Source organism: Petaurus breviceps, unplaced genomic scaffold (genome assembly GCF_028583685.1).
Source record: "Petaurus breviceps papuanus isolate PSGF00001 unplaced genomic scaffold, PetGlider_PUasm1.0 175, whole genome shotgun sequence".
NCBI lineage: Eukaryota > Metazoa > Chordata > Mammalia > Diprotodontia > Petauridae > Petaurus > Petaurus breviceps.
The window spans coordinates 45804892-45827667 of NW_027185764.1; the positions used below are offsets into that span (position 1 = coordinate 45804892).

Sequence of the window (22776 nt, forward strand, 5' to 3'; positions counted from 1 at the left end):
TGACTTCCGAAGATCTCCCAATTTAAAGCACTAGTCTAGTTGTGATAATGACTATTGCCTATGTTTGTTTAGACCCTCAGTCTACATAAGTGAAAATACGGAGTCCCAGAATCGTGGAAGACATTTCAGATAGTATCTAGTCCAACCCATACTTAGACAAGAATGTTATATGAAACATTTCTGACTAGAGGTCACCTAATCTTCACTTGAAGATTTCTAGTATAGAGAAAAATCCTTTCCTTCTTAAAGGAGCCAAAACCACCGTTAGGAAATTCTCTAATTAATAGGAACCCAAATCCCTCTGGAACTTTCACTCCTTAGTAGCTTTGCCACCTGGAGCCAAGGAAAATAAACCTAATCTCTTTTCCATGCAGAAGCCATTCTAACGCATGAAGACAGCTAACAAGAGTCCTCTCTGCCTTCTTTTCTCTGGGCTAAGGATTCCAACATCCTTTAACCAATTTCATATGACATAGTTTCCGTTATTCTTTATCGCCTAAGAAACTACAAAACAACCAAGAAACACAATTGGAAGAAATGCTTGTTCAAAGTGAGCATTTTAAGTTACTCGGATCCTTTTCTCTTTGAATATTTAAATATATCTTTTTATTTTTCTTTTGAGAGATAGAATTTTTCCTCTGAGGATTACTTCAGATGAATCTCAGCAGTTTTGGTAAGTTGTCCCTCCATTATTATCTTTCACATGCTTATTGTTTCTATGATTTGTTCTTTGACCATTGTTTAGGTTTTTCTTATTTGGGGGGCCCTCTTGGCTCAGAGTGAATGTAAATAGTAACTATTTCTCTTTTGACCAGCAACTCTGAGGGTCTTCCCCTTCCAGTCTGATTTTTTTTTTAATTACAGGAACCATCCCTTGACTCACTTCTTAAAGAGGCCTATTCATTGAATGGGCTTTACCTAACTCAAAGCGAGAATCTGAAAAGGCCTTAGCCTAAAAGGTCTGGTGTCCCCCACTACATCCTGGGACATCTCTAGACATCCTGATGAATATCAGGCCACTGGACCCAGATGACTCTGTAGGAGAAAGTGGGGCTGGTGACCTCGCACAGCCCTTCCTCAATCAATTCAAAGTCAACTGCAAGTCATGTCATCATTCCCTGATGGCATTTGAGAAGGATTTCATTATTTGCTTTCACTTAGGTATGTATATCCTGTTTGCCTGTGTTCCTTGTACCGATTATTTGCATTGCATTATAGTTTTTAAAGGATGTGTCTGGCATTTCTGTATTTTTATATTTATTTGCAATTTGTATTTATTTGTAATTTATTATACAATATGTATACACATATGCATACACACATATATACCTCATTTTATTGAGCTTTGCTTTATTGCACTTCACAGATATTATTATTATTGTTATTTATTTTTTACAAATTAAAGTTTTTTGGCAATCTTGCATCAAGCAAATCTATCTGTGCCATTTTTCCAACAGCATCTACTTTCATCATATTTCTGTGTCACATTTTGGTCATCCTCACAAGATTTAAAACTTTTAAATTATTATTATTTATATCTATTATGATTGTAATTGGTGATTTTTGGTGTTATTACTGTAATGGTTTTGGGAATCCATAAACTGTGCCCATAGAAGATATTGAATGTAATTGATAAATGTTGTGTGTGTGTTCTAACTGCTATACCAGCTGGGCCATTCCTGTCTTTTTCTCCCTCTCCTCAGGCCTCTCTATTTCAGAGATACAACAATATTGAAATTAGACCAATCTACAGTGTCCTCAAAGTGTTTAAGTTAAAGGAAGAGTCAATGAGTGTTTGGCAACCACCATCCTGATCACTCAGCAACCATCAACATCAAGGCAAGACTCTAGCATTTAAAAGATCACAACTCACTGGAGGCTCAGATGACAGTATTTTTATCAGTAAAGTAGTTTTAATTAAGGTATGTATATGGTTCTTCTGGACATAATACTATTGCATACTTAGAGTGTAGTATAAACATAAATTTTTGCATGCACTAGGAAACAAAAAAAATGGGTTACTTGTTTTATTGTGATATTTACTTTATTAGATTGTGGTGATCTGGAACCTGTATGTGATACACACACACACGCACACACAGAAACATTTAAAATATGTATATGTTTATGTATATGTATATATACATATACATTCATCCATATGTGACCACCACAATGAAGCAATATCTATATCTACATCTATGTCTATATGCATGCCTGTTTATATCCTAGGACAGTTAGGCAGTACAGTAGATAGAGTGCCTCTTGGGGTCAGTAAGACTCATTTTCCTGAGTTCAAATCTGGCTTCAGACTCTTACTATCTGTGTGACCCTGAGCAAGGCATTTAACTCTGTTCACATCAATTTCCTTATCCATAAAATGAACTGGAGAAGGAAATGGTAAACCATTCCAGTGTCTTTGCTAAGAAAACCTCAAATGGGGTCATGAAGGACATGGGGACATGACTGAAAAACTACTGAAAATCATGTGTGTACACACACATACATACACATGCATGTTTGTATATCTATGTATGTATATGTATGTACATATGTATATGTGTGTGACTGTATGTATAACTTATTTCACTCTAAGATTTCCAAAGTGCTTTAAAAGTATTATCTTATTTTATCCTTATAGTGACCCAGGATGGTATGTGCTATTATTATCCACATTTTACAGATGAGGAAACCCAAGCATCAAAAGATTAAATGACTCATCCAGGGTCATACAACTAGTAAATTTCTGAGACAGGAATTAAACTCAGGTCTTCCTGATTCCTGTCCTGGTCCTCTATCTACTGCACCACATAGCTGTCCTTTTGTCAGCACAGAGAACCCCAATAATGCAGCCTATGACTAGACCTTAAAAGACCTGTCTGCATTTACTGAGCTGAAAAACAGGCAGAGTTTGAATCCTGTTTTCCCTGACTTGAAGCTATGTGGTCTATTGCTTCTTTTGTAAACAGCAAGAAAAATAAAAGAAAGTGAACCTGGCAGTTTTCTAACACCTTATGCTTGTGAGCTATCGTATCTTTCTATAGTATGTAAGATGCAAGAAACCTATTTTAAGATGCTTCTTTTAAAATTGAACTTCAGGAAAAAATACTTCCCTTTTAAACTATTTAGGATTATTTTAACTCTGTGAATTTACTCTATTATTTAACAACACAAGATTGGACTTAATTAGTTTGCCTTTTGAATTTGTTAAGATTTTTCTTAGGTCTGTGGAAACATATACAATACCCCACATTTATGAAAGATTTTCATTTTAAAACATTCCCACATATAGTATATTAATTTATCTTCTTATCAATCCTGTAAGCTATAGTTCCTACTATTACCATTTTAAGTCTGGAGACGATCTCCAAATGAGCCGTGACTTATCTGAGGTCACACAGTTAATTAGTAAAGGATGCAGAAACAGAGCCAGAGTTGTGCTGGTAAATATTTAACTATAGACTCATCAGAAAAAAAATGCATGGCATACTTTTAAGTTTCATTTGAATTATTAACAGTATCACTTTCTTAAGTTTGGAAATTGACAAAATAAAAAATCAAGTACTGATATGTAATGTTTGACAATTTTCAAGGTATAAATGTGCATACTGAACTTTTAACAATCTATTTCACAAGTTGGTCTGAGCTGGCACAATCCTACCAGAATCCAAATAGGATATGATAGTTCCTTTCTTCTAATTTCCTTACCTAAATACCAATCCAATTTTGGAATAAAATACTTGGAAAGGTAAAAACAATATCTTAGAATAGCAATTCTCCAAATTTTTGGTTATTAGGCTACCATCACATCACTTTTCTACCTCCTCCTCTTTCTAAAATATTTGTGGTACATATTTACTCTTTAAGGAGAATTTAAATTCATGTAGTTATAGGAGTTAGACATACTATTTGTGGTAATTGGAGCATTCCTGATCAAAACCAAGGTTTAGAATCTATCTTCTTTATCTATCCTTTATATCTTAGAATATAAATTATGAGAGAATAGAAATGTTATTAGATTAAACTATGATTCTACCATTGACCAAAATGTTAGAGTTCCATAAAATAAAATGGAAGAAAGGAGGGGGAAATTGTTGGTGGTGGTTATCATTAGTGTTTCAAGAGGAATAAAATGACATCACTATGTTGGGGTCAAGGTACAGTGCTTAATGCAAAATATATAGTACTACCTCATTTTTCTGACATCATGCTACCACAGAAATTATTTCTATGGATGATGGAAGTGATCCCTTAAAACACCAAGACTGGATTTTAAAAATAGTTAATCTTTAAGAATTCAGTCATTTTGGAGGGAAGTGTTTAGTGAATTACTAAAGAGATCTGTACTTGGCCTTGTGCTATTCAATATATTTAAACAATGACTTGGATAAAATCATAGAGGACATGCATATGAAATTAGCCAGACACAAATCTTGAAGGATTAGCTAATACATGATGACAGAGTTGGGATCCAAAAAAGACCATTACATTCTAGAATATTGGGCTGAATTTAACTGAATGAAAGAAATTTAGTAGGGATAAATCACAGAATCAAAGTTTTTAAAAGTAAAAAGAGATCTTATCAGCAATGTAGTATAATCCACAAATGAAAGGAATTCCCACATACAGGACAGGTATTTTCCAAAATAACCAAGACAAAAAATAAAGAAAAATGGCAAATCTCTTTAAATTTTGGTTTAAAAGAGGAGAGTTGGATTCTCATGTATGTTTCTGCATTTAATCTGTTGTGATAGGTTATTTGGGTTGAAGTGTATAATGAAAATCCGGTCTCACATAGATATATAGTTGAAAAAGGGAAAGGGGAAGGAGAAGAAATAGATTTCTTTTAATTAAAAAATTGGAGATGGTAGGCACTGCAGATATAGAATGTTACATGCACTTTCAGATGAGGTTGCCATATTCTTAATTTAATTAATTGTTTTACTTTATTAAAATCAGTCAGTTGATAAACATGCTTATCACTTGCTAGGAACTGTGCTAAGTGCTAGGGAGACAAAAAGTAAAGACAGCCCCTGATCTGTAAGAAGCTTATACTCATATACCCACACTCTTATACTGGGAGAGAGAACATACAAACAGAAAAACAAAATGAAACAAAATAAAAACCTGTCCAAAATAAACTATGCATAATATAATTTAGAAATAATCAATGGAGAGGGGAGGCACTAGCTAGCATTAAGAAGGGTCCCCCCTGTAGAAGATAGGATCTTAGTGAAGACTAGTGAAGCTGCACTAGCCAAGAAGCAGAGATGAGAAGGGAGTGACTGGGACAGCTAGTAGAAATGCCCAGAGTTGGGAGATGTCTTTTTCTTGGAGCAAGAATGAAGTGTCTCATTCAAGGAAAAGAAGGGAATCCAGCATCATTGGATGCAGCATGCTTAATGAGGCTGAAGGTCTAAGAGGACCAGAAAGTGGAAGGTAGGGGCAGGTTATGAAGGATTTTGAGTGCCAAAGAAGAGACTTCTCACAAAGTGAGAGTTATATGTAAATGTAAAGCAAAAGCTAAGCACATCAATAAAACTTGTTTAATAATCCAAAACAGAAGCAGCAGAATTTGGTGGTTGGGAGGGTAGTGGGGATGCTGGCTTATGCAAGCTAAAAAACTTTTTTTTTAGTCATATCCACATGTTAATATGTGCAGGGGCATCTCTGGGCACTCTCCAGCTACCTCTATTGCTTCATGTGAGGACAGTGTGCCCTTGGCCATGTCACTTGGCTTCTATGTGAATCACTCTCCTCTTTAAAATGGAGGGGCTGGATTAGAAGGGATGAAGGCACATTACAGCACAAAGTGCTCATCCCATGACCATAGAGAAATTTATCTTTTGTTTGCTGAGACTATCAATATTTGGCATGAATTTAATCTTTGCAAAATTTCAGTGAGAATATGTGAATCTTAAGACTGAGAAGGTACATGAGAGTGAGTTAACTACTCAGACACAGAACTGTGCATTAATCTCCCCCATTTACTCTCAATGTAAGTACTTGTTAAGGATTTTCCTTTAGGCACAAATTCTCCCCTGTCCTATTTTATGTACCTTACAGGACCTAATGACAGCCATTTTCCTTTTGTTCCATCCCAGGACCTGACAGCTGATACTGTTAGTGATTGCTGCTGTAACCATCTGTGAGAGATTCATGCCTAGTGCATGCCTTCCTTATGCAAGCATGAAAAGCAGCTGCTTCAGGCATGTGCGAAGCATGTCAGCTGGAGGAGGGAGCTTTGAGACAGATGTAGATGCAATTGGGCACTGAAAAGGGAACTAACAAAAAGCATTTCTGTATTTTTTCAATGGATGCTCTTTTGCAAGAAAGACCTGGGAATGTGCTGATGTGAATGAAGGTGAGAACTGTGAAGACCAAGTCCCATCATCAGATTGTCCAAAGCAAATGCAAACTGAAGCCAGAATCAGAATCCAAACTCTTGCTCCCTTCCTTCTTATGTCCTCGTCATAAGAGGAAGACGAGGCAACATCTCGAAGGCTGTCTTGACGGTGGCACATTGCCTCCAGTGCCTAGAACAATTCCTGGCAAATAGTGGGCACTTATTCAATGCTTGTTGGCTGATTGATTGACTGACAGCCTTCACACTCCTCCTTAGAGAGTTGTGCATGTGTTTGCAAGTGCATCCTTAGTCTGAGGAAAACGAAAAGGGTCAATAGAACTTTTAAGACATATATGTATATATATGTATAAGACATATGTATATATATATGTACATATGCATACACACACATGAATTCTTTACCCTTCTAGATATTCCTCTATGTATTATAAATATACTATAAACATTAAAATTATATATTCATACATACAAACATAATACACATGCGAAATTCATGCATATATATGTATATGTAAATATATGTGTGTATACTAATTTGCACTATCAAAAGTAAACTTTTGTTGTTTAGTGGTTTTTTCAAGTCATATCTAACTCTTCATTACCCTATTTAGGATTTTTCTTCCTTTCTTTCTCCTTTTCATTCTCTCCTCTCTTTCTTTTCTTTTTCTTTCTTTCTTTCCCTTCCTTCCTCTCTTTAGTCTGAACTTTAGAAATAAAACAAACATTTCCACAACATAGTAGAATAGAAAGAAAGATGATTGCACATGAAACTGCACATCTGTTATGTACAACTTGCTATTCCTTTTAAACATATATTAAAGTTATCATGTCACTTTTGCCCCCCTTTTTCTTCCCTCCGCACCCCCCAAAGGGCTATCATCAGACACAAATATGTATGTATGTACACACCCACAGACACATTCACATACCTTCCAAATTCTATACATACTTCTATGAACCACTTCTTTGTATACAGATATCATCTTCTTTTATAGGTCTTTTGTAGTTAATTTGGGTATTTATAATTGTAAAAATGACTTAATCACACAAAGTTGTTCTCTCTCTCTCTCTCTCTCTCTCTCTCTCTCTCTCTCTCTGCCTTTTGGAGAGCAATTGGGGTTAAGTGACTTGCCCAAGGTCACATGGCTAGTAAGTGTTATGTGTCTGAGGCTGGATTTGAACTCAGGTCCTCCTGACTCTAGGGCTGGTGCTCTATTCACTGCATCACCTAGCCACCCATCAAAAATGTTCTTAAAACAACATTGCTGATTTTCTGGGAAAAGATATTGGAGTGGTTTTCCATTTCCTTCTCTAGATCATTTTTACAGATGAAGAAACTGAGACAAATAGGATTGATTGACTTGTCCAGGGTCTCATAGTTAGGAAGTGTCTAAGGTCAGATTTGAACTCAGGAAGATGAGGTTTCCTGACTCCAGGTCTGGCACTCCACCACCACTGCTTCATTACTTAATTTTTTTCTTTGTTATAGGGAGATTCAATCAGAAGTGGAGTAGGTAGAGCAGAAATGACTGTTATATGAATTAAAGAAAAAAAGCATTAATCAAACACGTTAGAAAAAATTTTAAAGTTCAAAATACTATTTCTTAAGGAAGACTTCTCTACTGTTTTCAATAGGTCTTCAATGGATAGAGACCCACAAGATGTACTTATGATCCTAATATTTAGAATTAGAAAAATGTTCTCGACTTTTTAGTTCAACTCTTTCTTTTCTAAGAAATTTATTTGAAAAGCTAGCAATGTATCAAGTACAGATACTCCTAATGAATGCTTTGGCATGTGATGAAGTGTATTTGTTTTCTTTTTAAAAAGATTGTTATGGGGGGCAGCTACGTGGTACAGTGAATAGAGCACCAGCCCTGGAGTCAGGAGGGCCTGAGTTCAAATCTGGCCTCAGACACATAACACTTACTAGCCATGTTACCTTGGGCAAGTCACTTAATCCCAATTGCCCTTCCTTCTCCCTTCCAAAAAAAAAAGCAAAAAGATTGTTATAGGAATACATATGTCATGTAGAATTTGATTTTTGAGAATATTTTTAGGATATGTACATAAAACAGATTTCCTTGACCTTTGACACCTTCTGCATGTTTCCCTAGGCCTGTCTGTGTCCCTAAAATGGTCTTATAAAAGGCATGGGTCTAGAATCCTTTAGGAGATATAACGAAGCAGTAATATTTGTAATATACTACTATGCTTTGCTAAAGGGAAGACTTTGTACATTCTGTTGACCTTCACCCAAGAGAGAAACTGAAAAATAATCTGAGGTTTTTGAAGTCGCAAAGTTTTTGTTTGGCAATGGCTTTTCCTTTTCTGGGCCTCTTCAGTATAAAAATAAGATTGAAACTCTCATGAGAACTGAGCTTCTTGTGAGATGTTAAAAATATATCTCTTCTTTCCATCTGAGTGGAAAAATGACTGCACGAATAGCTTTCTTGTGGCTTTTGCTGTAACCACTGAGTGGAGAGGCATTCAGACATTTTTCAAAGGGAGAAAAATTTGAGTACTCCTTGAATATTTGAATTATTTTCATTTTTTCTGGGTCAGTGAATTTCCCCATCAATAAAAGAAAACAGTTGCAGTAATATTATTACTTTTATGTTGAGAGTCAAATATGTTAAGTTCTAGTAGGAGAAATTATGAGGACACAAGTTTTTTAGAATTTGAGGAAGATGTGACCAAGTTAATGATGTATATTCTTTTTGGAAAATAAAATCTTAAAATTATTTTGAAGGATTGAGAATATCACAGTATGGTGAGTTCAGGGGACAGTAAATACATCAATTTCACTAGAGGAAGAAGGTTTATGTAGATGAAAGAGCAGGGTCAGATAAGGTTGGTAAAGAAATAGATGCTAGATTTTAGAAAGCTTTAAGTCAGATTAGGGAGTTTAGACTTTGTCTACCATATAAATTAGGGAAGTATCCTGAGCAAAGTGGTGCTGATTTTCACCATTGTGATCAACTATAATCACCAAAGCCTTACTGGAGCATCATGGGCATTATGGTTTAGAGGTGACTTTGGGTTCTCATATAGTCAGAGAATAAAAGTTCTGCTAAGTACTACCAAATTGGAAAGGTTTTGAATGTGCTTCTAGCAGCAGATTGTGTATCTTCACTAAATGTGCAGAGGCTTAGCATCAGAGGGTTGTTTTTTTTCTTTTAATCAACATATGATGGGTTTTTTTTCAACTACAGCAACTCATGAAGAATGTCTCTTAGGGCATTGAGAGAGCTGTAGTCTACATTAATGAAGGCCCTACAAAAATGATATTCCAGATCCTTGAAGTATTGAAGTCACCTATCTGTCTGTCTGTCTGTCTGTCTGTCTATCTATCTATCTATCTATCTATCTATCTATCTATCTATCTATCTATCTATCTATCTATCTATCTATCTATCTATCTATCTATCTATAGTACAGGTTGTATTAACAGGGAAAAAATTGAAAGCCAGGAAAACTAGGTAAAGTACTATTATAGTAATTCAGATGTGTGATAATAGTCTGAACTAAGGTGGTTTGGGAGGTGGTAGAAATGGAAAAAAGGACTCATGTGAGAGATGACAAAAGAACTATTCAAATTTACACCTATCAAAATGAACCAAAAAGGGATGATTTTTTTTTTTACCATGAATCTTCTACATAAAAGAATGCCTGGAGAGAAAGAAATAAATGAATAGAGAATGAAATGGAGAAAGAAATGGAGAAGAAGAGAACACACTGATGATAGGGAGTGGGGAAGGAAGAAAGGGGGTGGAAGAACTGAGACCCATAAACTAAGCTTGGCAAAGAAATTTACTTTTCTAAAAAGTAAAAATTAATAGAGTTGCATTGAATTGAATTCCATTAAACATATATTTATTAAGCTCCCACTATGTTCTAGATGTGTCAGGCATTGTATTATGTTCTGGGGATGAGAAAAAAAGAAAAGGAAGAAAGAAAGAAAGACAGAAAGGAAAGACAGAAAGGAAAGAAGGAAGGAAGGAAGGAAGGAAGGAAGGAAGGAAGGAGGAAGGAAGGAAGGAAGGAAGGAAGGAAGGAAGGAAGGAAGGCTTCATATATTAGATCTGATGTGGAACACAGAAGATTCCCACAAGCAGTCGTCTAGAGTCAGAAGATTCCAGGATTGGAGTCCCAGATCTAGCCCTTAGCTCTATATAACCTCATTGCTACTCAGGTTTTAAAATACTTAGTGCAATAAAAGTATCCTTTGTACCATTTACCTGATAGGAGTGTTCTATACTAAGTGCTTTGTGAATTGAGCAGGCCCACTCAAAGTTAACCTCTATTATTCCTGAGGACATTGCATATTAAAACACTTGTTTCCCAAAGAAATGAGATTTCAAGACTATGGATGGGTATGTAAGCTGGAATTGGATCTTTGGTTTTTATTAATTCAAGAATTCCATAAGCAATAGTCTCAATCAGGAGTGGGGAACCTGAGGCCTTGAGGCCACATGTGGCCTTCTAGATCTTTAAGTGTGGTCTTTTGATTTGGATTCAGTCAAAAGGCCACACGTAAGCATCTAGAAGGCCACATATGGCCTCAAGGCCACAGGTTACCCACCCCTGGTTACAATAACAGCACTTTCTTATGGAAATGAATAAATTACTGAGACCAAAGATCCATTTATAGTTAATTTGCAACATAAAATCTTTCTAGGTAAAGAATTACCATCTAGGTAAGAAGAGTTCAGAAAAACACTGAAGACTGATACCAAGTGGTATAAATTGAAGAAAGAAGAGTAAAAAAAAAAGAGTATAACTATGTGGCACCATAGATAGAGCATTGGGTGAGGAGATCAGGAAGACCTGAGTCCAAATGTGGACTCAGAGATTTACTAGTTGTGTGACCCTGGCCAAATCACTTCACCTCTGTTTGCCTCAGTTTCCTCAACTGTAAAATGAAGATAATAATAGCACCTACTGACCTCGGATACTCATTAGCTGTGTGATCCTGGGCAAGTCACTTCATCTCCATTTGCCTTAATCCACTCCAGAAGGAAATGACAAACCACTCTAATATCTTTGCCAAGAAAACTTCAAATAAGGTCATGGAGAGATGGACACAACTGAATGACTGAACAAAAATCACAACCCTTCAGGTTTGTTTTGAGAATCAAATGAGATAATTGTAAAGCACTTTGCACAGTGCCTGGTACATAGTAAATATCATATAAATGTTAGCTAATATTTTTATTATTAGCTACATCAATGTAAATAAATTTAACATTGAGGTAACAAAATTAAGACCAAAAACAACAGGAAAGGTTGGTGCTATATTTTCAAATCTACAACCCATATTTTCTCTTTCTGTTAATGTTTAGCATACCACAAAAATGGAAAGCAATATGTACTATGAACATCAATCTTACTACAGGGAAGTTTTGCTTAACTGTCTTCAGGGGACAGATTTTATTAGGAGGGGGTTCTGTTTGAGTGTTTTTTGGAGTATATATATATTTTAATTGGGGTTAAGTAACTTGCTCAAGGTTACATAACCAGTTATTTCTGGGTGTGGTGCTAAGTATCTGAGCCCAGATTCGATCCTGAGGTCATCCTGACACTGGGGCCAGTGCTCTTACTCGCTGTGCTACCTGGCAGCTCCAGGAGTATATTTTTTGATCAGACTAAAATATATTAAGAGAAAAATAAGGCTATTAAAATGTACCAGCATTCTTTTAAAAAAATAATTTAAAACATTTTCATTTAAATCTTTTGCTTTTATATCTTTTCTACCTGGAAAGCTTTCTCATGTAAATAAAGAATGGAAAAAAAAAGGGGGAGGAAAGAAATTCAGTAAAACTAACCAACATAGTAAATGAGTCTCACAGTACATTCAGCATTCCATATCCATAGTCCACCACCAAAAGAAAGGAGGGGAGTTAATTTTATTTTCTCTTTTTCAGGGAAAAACATGGTCATTATAACTATGCTGCATTCAGTTTCATGTTGTTTTTGTGCCCTTAGCATCAACAGACATAGCATCAACAGACCATATGGCCTTTGTAAATGAAGTAATTTGTTTAAAAAAGAATATTTACTATTTTTGGTATTTCAAAGATCTTCAATTTTGTCTGTGTGGAGATTCCTGCAAATGTATGTTATGGTGCCTCCAAACTGCAAAACTATCTGGTACTGGCTAAAAATAGGAAGATAGATGAATGGAATAGAGTAGACCTACAATTTACAGTGGCAAATAAACATAATAATCTTGTGTTTGATGAATATAAAGACTTAAAATTTTGGAATAAGAATGTATTTTTGGTAAAAAATTGTTGGGAAAACTGGAAAGCAGTTTGGCAGAAACTGGGCATATTTTTTTTATAAATTTCATACCCTTTGCCAAGATAAGGTCAAAATGGATACATGACCGAAATATAAAAATGAGATTTTTGCAATAAAATTAGAATATAGAATCTATTAAACTTAGGGATAGTTAAACAATTTATGAACAAATAAGAGATAGCCTAGCAGGTATAAAATGGATAATTTTGATTACATTAAAATATAAAGTTTTTAGATAGTTTTTGAGAGTTATGTATATATGAACAATTCATGACCTTGTGGTTAACTAGGTGATGAGCCTCTCCAAACCTACCTAAGCAAACTGACCTAAGAAAACAGGCAAACAGTCCATCTCCATATCCTTTCCCAGTACTTACAATTTTTGAAAAGATTGTAACTATACGTGAGAGTCAAGTAAGAATTCCTGAAGGTTCCTCTTGTTGCCTTTTGGAAAAAATACCATAGAAACAGAGCCCTAGGGGGCAGAGCCAAGATGGTAGAGTGAAAGCAGGAATTCACTTGAACTCACCTATGAACTCCTTCAGTTAGTCCTCAAAAGTGAATCTGAATGGTTTTTAGAGTGGCAGAATCCATTGGGAGATCGACCGTGGCATATTTCCAGCTCAAGAAATTGTGGAAGGTTAGGATATGTTGCTCTGGGTAGGGGGAACATGGAGCATGTGGGCTGCACCAGCACAGACCCAACCATAGCAGAGCTGGAACAAACCCAGCACACTGACACCCGCCTCAGAGGCAATTTCCAAACTTCTCACCTCAGGATGAGGGTCCATGGGAGCTGGATAAGACACAAGTGTAGGACTTGTGGGAGTACCACTCCTGGGGTTATGAACCCAAAGCCTGGAATTTTAAAAATCACCTACCTGAACTTCTGGGAGCCAAGATGGCAGAGTAAACCATAGTTGCCCTGATCTCCCTCTCTGACCCTGAAAAACCCAGAGAATATTGATTGCCCCAGTATAAAATCCTGAAATAGCAGAGCCAGTGGCAGACTTGGGAGTCCTAGAGGAAGGGTGTGACTGTGGCTGTGCTTAGGTTAAAGTGCAGAATGGGAGGCATCCCAACAAACCCCATCTTGGTCAACTAGCAGGACATCCTGAACCCCAGGGGGGTGGAGCTAGCAAACACTAACACCAGGGGAATCGGCAGATACCAGCGTAGCCCCTGCTATCAGCAGCTGAGTCTGCCTGAGCTCTAGCCCAGTGGCACAGAGGTGAAAACCTGAAGTGGCCAGACTACTCCTCCCCCACACCTCACACTTTGAGTTTTAGTGTAACCCCAGGGAAACACCGAAAATGCTGGCTTTGGCCTCGGTCTAGGAACTTGGAGACCACAGCACACAAAATCAAAAGCCAGGCCCCTAGCTTCCAGCATAAGAAATATGGGTGAGAGCCCTTTGTACCCCAGAAGCAGAGGCCCACTTTAAAATCCAAGAAATAGGTGGTCACAATGGGTAGAAAGCAAATTGGAAAAACAAAGACTTTAGAATCCCATGATGTTGAGCAAGAAGAACCAAAATCACAAGAGGACAGCATTGACCCTATAGCCACATCTGAAACCTCAAAATGAAATTGGTCTCGAGCCCAAAAAACATTCTTGGAAGAATTCATAAGGCTTTTAAAAGCCAAATTAGAGAGGTAGAAGATAAATTGACCAACTATTTAAAAAATATAATTAGCAAAATGAAAAAAATTCACCAAAGAAAACAACCCCTTAAAAACTAAAATTTGTCAAATGGGAAAGGAGGTTCAAAATCTAACTGGAGAAAATGACTCCTTAAAAGTAAAAAGTGAACAAATGGAAAAGGAGATTTAAAAACTGAGGAAAACAATTTGCTAAAAATTAGGATAAGACAAATTGAAGCTAATGACTTTGTGAGGAATCAAGAATCAGTCAAACAAATCTAAAGAATTAATAAAGCAGAAGAAAATGTAAGATACATCAGTGGAATAAACAACTGACTGGAAAACAGATCCAAGAGGAATAATCTAAGAATTATTGGCCTGCCAGAAAATCATGATGAAAAAGACAGCGTGGAAAACATCTTCCAAGAAATCATCAAGGAAAACTTCCCTGAGGTCCTAGAACCAGAGGATAAAATAATTATGGAAATAATCCACCAAATACCTCCTGAAGGAGATCCCAAATTGAAAACTCTAAGGAATATTGTAACTCAGTTCCAGAATTATCAGATCAAGGAGAAAAAATACTGTAAGCAGTCAGAAAGAAACAATTCAAATATTATGGAACTACACTTAGGATCACACAGAACCTAACAGCTTCTATATTAAAAGATCAGAGGGATTGGAATATGATATATTTTAAGGCAAAGGAACTTGGACTGCAACCAAAGATCAACTACCCAGCTAAACTGAACATAATCTTCCAGACAAGGATATGGTCATACAATGAAATACGGGACTTCCAGACCTTTATGATGAAAAGGCCAGAACTCAATGAAAAATTTAATCTCCAAATGCAAGACTGAAGAGAGACATCAAAAGGTAAGTAGGGAAAACATGCACACACACACAGAGCTTGTTATTCAATAACATCAAACCATATACATCCCTATATGGGAGGATGATACCTATCAATATTGAGAATTGTATAATTATCATGACATTTAAAAGGGATATACATAGATAGAGTGTGTGGGTATAAATTAACTAATGTGATGAGAAAAAAAACCTTATTAAGGAGTGCAGAAGGATTGTAATGGGAGAAGAGGAAAGGAAGAGGTAGAAAAGAGTAAATTATACCACACGAAGAGGCAAAAAAACATATCATAATAGAGGGAAAGAAGGGAGGGAGATCAACATTGTAAGAGCTTTACTCTTATTGGTTTTGGTTCAAGTAGGAAATAACACTTTTTGTTAAGTATAAAAATCTAATGTGCCCTATAGTCAGTAGGAGGGCAAAGGGGAAAGAAAAGGGTGGTGGGGTTTAGAAGGGAGGGAAGAAGTAGTAAGGTGAAAGGGTAAGAAAAGGGAGGGGGGCTGGTAGGGAGGCAATATTGAGGGAGGTGGTGATCAAAAGGAAATGAAAAAATACCATAGGCCAGTATTATTCACTGTCAAACAACCCAAGTTAGTTCTCATTATTTCACAGAATAAGAGGAACACTCCAGAAAACCACTTATTGTCATAAAGAACAAGATGTCAACCAGAGGAGAGGAAGGAGTTCAAGAAAACTGCTTACAACAGAAATCTTCAATGTACAGATGAAAGGATGCTAATGTGTAAGATATGACTTTAAAGTACTGCCTGATTTTCTTGTGTGGTTTTTCAAACTGCCTCTGAAGACAATTCCATGTTTTCTATAATGGTAGCCTCATTGAATTAAGTTTATAACTTTTCTCCCCTCCAAGTGACTACTTTGAAGGGAGTGATATTGATTTTAATAAAAAAATAAAGTCATATTTATTACAGAAAGTTGTATGACTATGTTGTATAGTTAGACTTTATAATCAAACATTACTGAGTGCCTACTATGTGTAAGATATGATAGTAACTGCTATGGGTGAGAAAAAAAATAAAACACAACCTCTGTCATCAAAAAAACTTGAAGTCTAGCTGGAGGAGAAAGACATAAACACAAGAAAATGAAAAAATATGAAATGAATAATTCTTTATCATAACATAAGGGAGATCTGGATTGCCTTTGGGAAATAAGGAGCAAAGCTCCTTTAATGACCTCAAGCTTCCCATGAATACAAAGTCCCTTCTTTTAATACCAATATTCTATCGGTGTTGCTGCATGTCAATGAGACATGAAACAAAATGGGCTTCTGTGAATTAAAAATGAATATCACTCAGAAGGCAGTGGAGAATTACAAGGTTCAGTAGGCTGTGACTTTTAACCACCTCTGGCTTTCTGATTCTCTGGACTTCTTTCTCCACCCTCCTTAAGAAACCTTCTCAGTCTTAAAATGATCATTTTTCACTTTGCTCCAACAGCCTTCTCATTCTGGAAGCTCCCTCTATCACCTTTTTCTAGTAGGCTTACCTTCCTGTGTCTCTTTCTTCTGATGGGTGATTTCCAGCTAGAACCCCCAGTACAGTTATGCTCCTTCTTTCATTCTTCTCTGGGCCTTCTCAAATTCTCATTCCTCCTGACTCCCTCCACTAATTTCTCCACCCTGCCTCTGCATGGTTACTTCCCCCTCTTTTAACTTCCTGTTATATATTATCCTTTCCTTTTAGAATGTAATTTCTTGGTAAAGTCAAAATGGATACATGACCTAGCTATAAAGAAAGACTTCATAAGAAAATGAGAAGCATACATGGAACATATTATCAATCAAACTTAGAGATAGGAGACAGATATATGAATAAACAATAGATAGAGAGTATTTTGAGATGTAAAATGGATGATTTTGATTGCATTGAATTAGGAAAGTTTTTTTTACAAATAAAACCAATATAGCTAAAATCAGAAAGAAAGCAGAACATTTGGAAAAAATTTTTATATAAAATTTCTAGGATAAAGATCTCAAATCTCTATATAAGAAGCCATATCAAATTTATAAGAATATATCATTTTCCTATTGATAAATTGTCAAAAATATGAATAGGCAGGTTTTCATGAAGATGTCAAAGCAATGCATCATTACATGAAATAAAATGCTCTAAATCATTATTCATTATAGAAATGAAAATTAAAAAATTTTGAGATATCTCACACCTATCAGATTGGCTAAAATGATAGAAAGGGGAAAATGACAAAGGTTAGAGTGGATGTGGAAAAATTGAGACAGTAATACACTGTTGGTAGAACTTGGAAGTGATCCAATAATTTTGTAGAGCAATCTGGAATTATGCCCAAAGAATTATTAAACTGTGTATACCCTTTGACCCAGTGATACCATGATTAAATCTGTTTCTAAAGGCTATCAATGTGGGGCAGCCAGGTAGCCTAGCGAGTAAGAGCACCGGCCCCAGTGTCGGGATGACCTGGGGATTGAATCCGGGCTCAGACACTTAGCACCCACCCAGAAACACCTGGCCATGTAACCTTGAGCAAGTTACTTAACCCCAATTGCTTAGGGGTGGCCAGGTGGCTCAGTGAGTAAGAGCACTGGCCCCAGTGTCGGTATGACCTGGGGATCGAATCCGAGCTCAGATACTTAGCACCACGTCCATAAATAACTGGCCACGTAACCTTGAGCAAGTTACTTAACCCCAATTGATTTAAAAAAAAATAAAGGCTATCAGTGAAAAAGGAAAAGAACCTATATATTCTAAAATGTTCATAGCAACTCTGTGGTGTCAAAATAGTGGAAATTAAAGGGATGCCAATCAATTAGAGAATGACTAAAGAAGTTGCCATATATGATTGTGATGGAGCACTTAAGAGAAGGTTGATTTTTAGAAAAAAAATGGAAAACCTTTCATGAAATAATGAATGAAATGAGCAGAACCAAGAGAACACTGTATACAATAACAGCAATATTGTTCAAAGAACAACCATGAACAACTAAGTTATTCTGAGTAGTATAAATACTCAAATCAACTACAAAGATGCTATCTGTCTCCAGAGAAATATCTGATAAATATAAGTAGCCATAGTATGGTTTTACATATCTATGTCATCTATCTGTCTATCTGTCTGTCTGTCTATCTATCTATCTATCTATCTATCTATCTATCTATCTATCTCAAATGTCAACTTCTCTAGTGTTGGATAAGGAAGAAGGGAGGAAGACAATTTAGTGCTTAAAATGTAACAAAAATAAATTAAATTAAAAAATTTATTTCTTTGAAGGCAGAGACTATCTTTCTTTTCCCTATTATTTCTATCTTGAGAACTTAGCACAGTGCCTGCCACCTAGTAAATGCTTAATAAACATTTTTTGCCTGGACTTTTTTTTTTATTATAGCCAACAAAGAACTTTGAAGAATCAGAAGAATAAAATATGTTGTCAAATAATTCTAAGATAATAAGAGAAGATAAAGAAGTCAAGGGATATGGACAAGAGATGATAGATGGACAGCTAGAGTTTTGTAACTTTTCAACTTCAGGAAAAAGCAAGGAGGGCTTCTAGTTCAGTGTAGACTTTTTTCAGTGAATTTCTGAAGAAACATGGAAAAGAGTCATCTTAAATTTAAGCAGTCTGAATAATCTTTATAGGAATTGCAAAGACTTAGAGAAATAAAGGTCTTTTTCTAGGTTTGTGAAGAGCAGAATGGAATTTTTATTGCAATAATAAAATATTTTACATATTAATATATTTTCCTTAGTACTCTTTAGAGATCTGTAGGCACTTTGTTACAGTCTCCGCATCAGAATCAACCCATCATTGATGGATAATACCTAATGACACCCTTAACAAAGGTCTAGCTCAATGGTGGCTTCAAATGCAAACAAATTTCTGCAGGCTTCATATTGACTTAAAAAAAATTCACATTATCTATATGTCACTGTATTTTTATGCATTTTGTTAAGTTTTTCCTAGTTACATTTTTTTTTGCCTTTTGGGGGGCAATTGGGGTTAAGTAACTTGCCCAAGGTTACACGGTTAGTATTTTTTGTGTGGGTGTTTAGTGTCTGAGGCCGGACCCGAACTTGGGTCCCCTCAACTCTAGGGCCAGCACTTTACTCACTGTGTCACCTAGCTGCCCCCTCTTAGTTACATTTTAATCTGGGTTAGGCTCACTAAGGAATTTTGTTGACCTTTTGTAGCACCACAAGCTTGATTTCTCTGAATCTCCTTGAAGAATTCTTGTGTGGGGGAATCCTCTAATTTGGAAGAAAACCCATTCCATTGTCTGGGTAGCATTGATCATTAGGAAATTTTTCCTTGTACAAATCCGAAACCTTTGGGACTGTGACTTTCATCTTTTGCTCCAAATTTAGTCCTATGGAACAAGTAAAACGGATCAAATCTCTCTTCAGTATGACAAACCAAATCTCTCTTCAGTATGACAAACCTTTAGATACTTGAAGAGAGTTCTATTTCTTCTCTGTTCTATCTCTTCCTTGATAAAGATCCTTCTTTCTTTCCTCTGATCCTCATAAAGGATGATATTGAAGCCCTTCACCATACTACCTACTTTTATTTGGATGTACTCTGGTTTATCAATAGTCTTCATAAAATGGTGCCTAGAGCTACCACAATATTGCAGATGTGATCTGAGGAAAAAAGGATATATTGGAACTATCATCCCTTCTGCTTTTTTTTCAAGTACCCAAAGGTCCAATTTTGTTGTCATTCAGTTGTTTCAGTTACATCTGACTCTGTGATCCCATTTGGGGTTTTCTTGGCAAACACACTAGAATGATTTGCCATTTCCTTCTCCAACTCCTTGTACAGATGATAAAACTGAGGCAAACAGGCTTAAATGAGTAGCCCAGGGTCACATAGCTAGTAAGCGTTTGAGATAGGATTCGAGCTAGGGTCTTCCTGGCTTCAGTTCTGGTAGTCTATCCACAGGGTGACCTAGCTACATCAAGATTCCATCAGCTGTACTTTTTTGGCTGCTCTGTTGTACTGGTGATTCATCTTGAGCTTGTAGGACACCAAAACCCCCAGATCTTTTTCAGATATGCTGCTAATTGACCATGCCTCCCTTATACTGTATTTATTAGCTCAGGAATGTAAAAAAAATCAACTTGGTTTGCTCAAAATATTTTAATACTTGGGATTAAAATTTCTAAGTGCCAATGTATTAAAAAATAATCACCAATTTTCACAATGAATTCAATTTTAAAATTTTTTCATTTTTTGTTTCAAAATAGACTCTAAGATGCTGATTTTTTTTTTTAAATCAATCGGGGTTAAGTAACTTGCTCAAGGTTACACGGCCAGTTATTTCTGGGTGTGGTGCTGAGTGTATGAGCCTGGGATTCGATCTCCAGGTCATCTCAACACTGGAGCTGGTGCTCTTACTCGCTGAGCCACCTGACTGCCCCGATGCTGAGTTCTTTAAAAAAAAATAATCCAGCATTTCTCCACATCTATCATTTTGAAAAAAAAATGATGAACAAATTTGGCAATAGTATAATAGAACATGAAAAATCATCATGTTTTCTATATTTAGGTGTTCCCCAAACCCCTGTGTAAGTGTATAAAGACACTAAAAATGGATTGAAGAAAAAAAAAAGGTCCTAGCTTCCAAACTTGTTGAATATAACTTTTGTCCCATGGAACATTAGCTCAGAAGATTAGACTATTTAGATTTCACTACAATCAGTTTCTGGTTCTTCAGACACATTGTTTCTATAATCTTCACAGATTTTTGAGAACTGAAAGTTTTCTGCTTTCCTGATCCTTTCACATATTGATATTTTTTCTTAAAAAGTCTTTTGAATTATTACAAAGATAGACAATTTATTTCACATATTACTAAAATAGAGAAATCTAACATCGATGAAAAGCAGGGGAGAGAGACAGTACAGTGTTGTCTAACATTCTTGCTACCATGAATAACTGAGATGGTATTCAATACATCTGGCCGTAATTTTGTATGAATCCCAGCTATGAATTTCTGGGCTAAATATCTAAAGGTGTTCTAAGACATCAAGTCATTTTCCAACATAAAGTCTTACATGTGTAGCCTCTTTCATAATGATGCCAATTATGTACTTTGTCATTCAAATTTCTGCCTTTAAATTTTGCACCCTAGAGATTTGTAGCAAAATGTCTGACAGTAATTTTTTTTTACTTTTTTTTAAAGCAGTCGTTTACTTCACTTTCTTTTGTATCTAGAGTCAGAAATATAATTTTATTCCAAACAGACAATTCTATCTGGCTAGAGATTGCCTGAAATAAAGCATATTGTCTGATTCAAGTTTAGTAGTTCCTGTAAATAAAATTACCTAAAAATCATCCTTTTACTTAGAATTAGAAAAACATTGTGACAAAATAAAGGTCAATTAGAAAAATATGAATACATTAACTTAAAATCGATTCCTTATTCTAAGATATTATAATACAAATTTAAACTGTTTTTTCCCATTTTGTGGGAGGAATGTTCTTAGGAAGAGTAAGAACAATTCTGCCCCCCACTTCCTACCCAATGCTATACAACATACCACTTAGAGATAATCTATTTTGTTCAGAGTAGCAATCAATTTGAATTCTTAGTGCAGGAAAAAAAAGTTAGGCATCTTTAGATGTAACAACAGTTCTGTTATTTGCTTTTACTCATTTCTTTTTCAAACAATTAAATATAACTCTATTCTTGGACATATACAGGATACCTTGTTTAGGTGTTGAGCTAATTATGTATGTGTGTATGTGTTTTGTATTTGTTTGTTTTCAAGTCTATTTTCAAAACACTCCTGATCACGGGCTTTGGGAAGCAGACCAGCCAAAATATTTTCTGTTAAGTTTTTTAGGTATCAAATATTTTAAGAGCTTTAAATTAATTTTGTTAATTGTTGATTGTGTTCTGACAGACTTGTCCTGGAACGATAACACCAAGCAGAGTCATGAGATTTTAAAAATTTTACATACAAAAATAATGCCCTAAATTTGGAATGATGGAAACCACCATTCTTTTTTCTACCTTATGTCTATTTACAATTCATTCATATGGTTGTTATTTTCTAAGTAAAGGTTATTTATAAAATGGTGACCATTTGTATTTGTTTATAACTTTGGTTTCCATCAATTATTAAACATACATATAGCATATGAAAATATGTAAATAAATTTATATGAATATATGTATATGTGTGTGTAAATATACATATATACACATATGCTGTGTGCATTTAATTACTGTTGGAAACAGAATTTATAAGCAAAGTGAAATGTTTATCATTTTATAGCTATATATGTGTATGTGTGCAAGCCAGCTTTTTAAACAGCACGGGACCTTGAGTAAGAGATGAGAGACAGCATATACCAAATAGATCACAATTCAAGATCCCATGCTCAAGAGCTTGAGAACACAGAAAAAACAGTGACCTGCAAACCACCAGCCCTCTTTGCAGCTTAATTTTGCAGCATCACCAAGGAAAACCACTTCTTTGGAGAAGACACCAGCAAAACTCACTACTAGAAATGCCAATTACTATTTCCACCCTATCTCCCAAATCCATTATCAAGGGAAGGCTTGCCTTATGGAGATGTGAGT

General features: G+C 35.7%; 1 long non-coding RNA gene across 1 annotated transcript; it reads left to right on the forward strand.

The window, feature by feature from the left end:
• The first annotated feature begins 409 nt into the window (after positions 1 to 409).
• Positions 410 to 7105, forward strand: LOC138159116 (uncharacterized). Its single transcript, XR_011167813.1, has 4 exons — positions 410 to 673; positions 865 to 1161; positions 1704 to 1922; positions 6105 to 7105. It is a non-coding gene; the product is annotated as an uncharacterized lncRNA (long non-coding RNA).
• The last annotated feature ends 15671 nt before the right edge of the window (positions 7106 to 22776 follow it).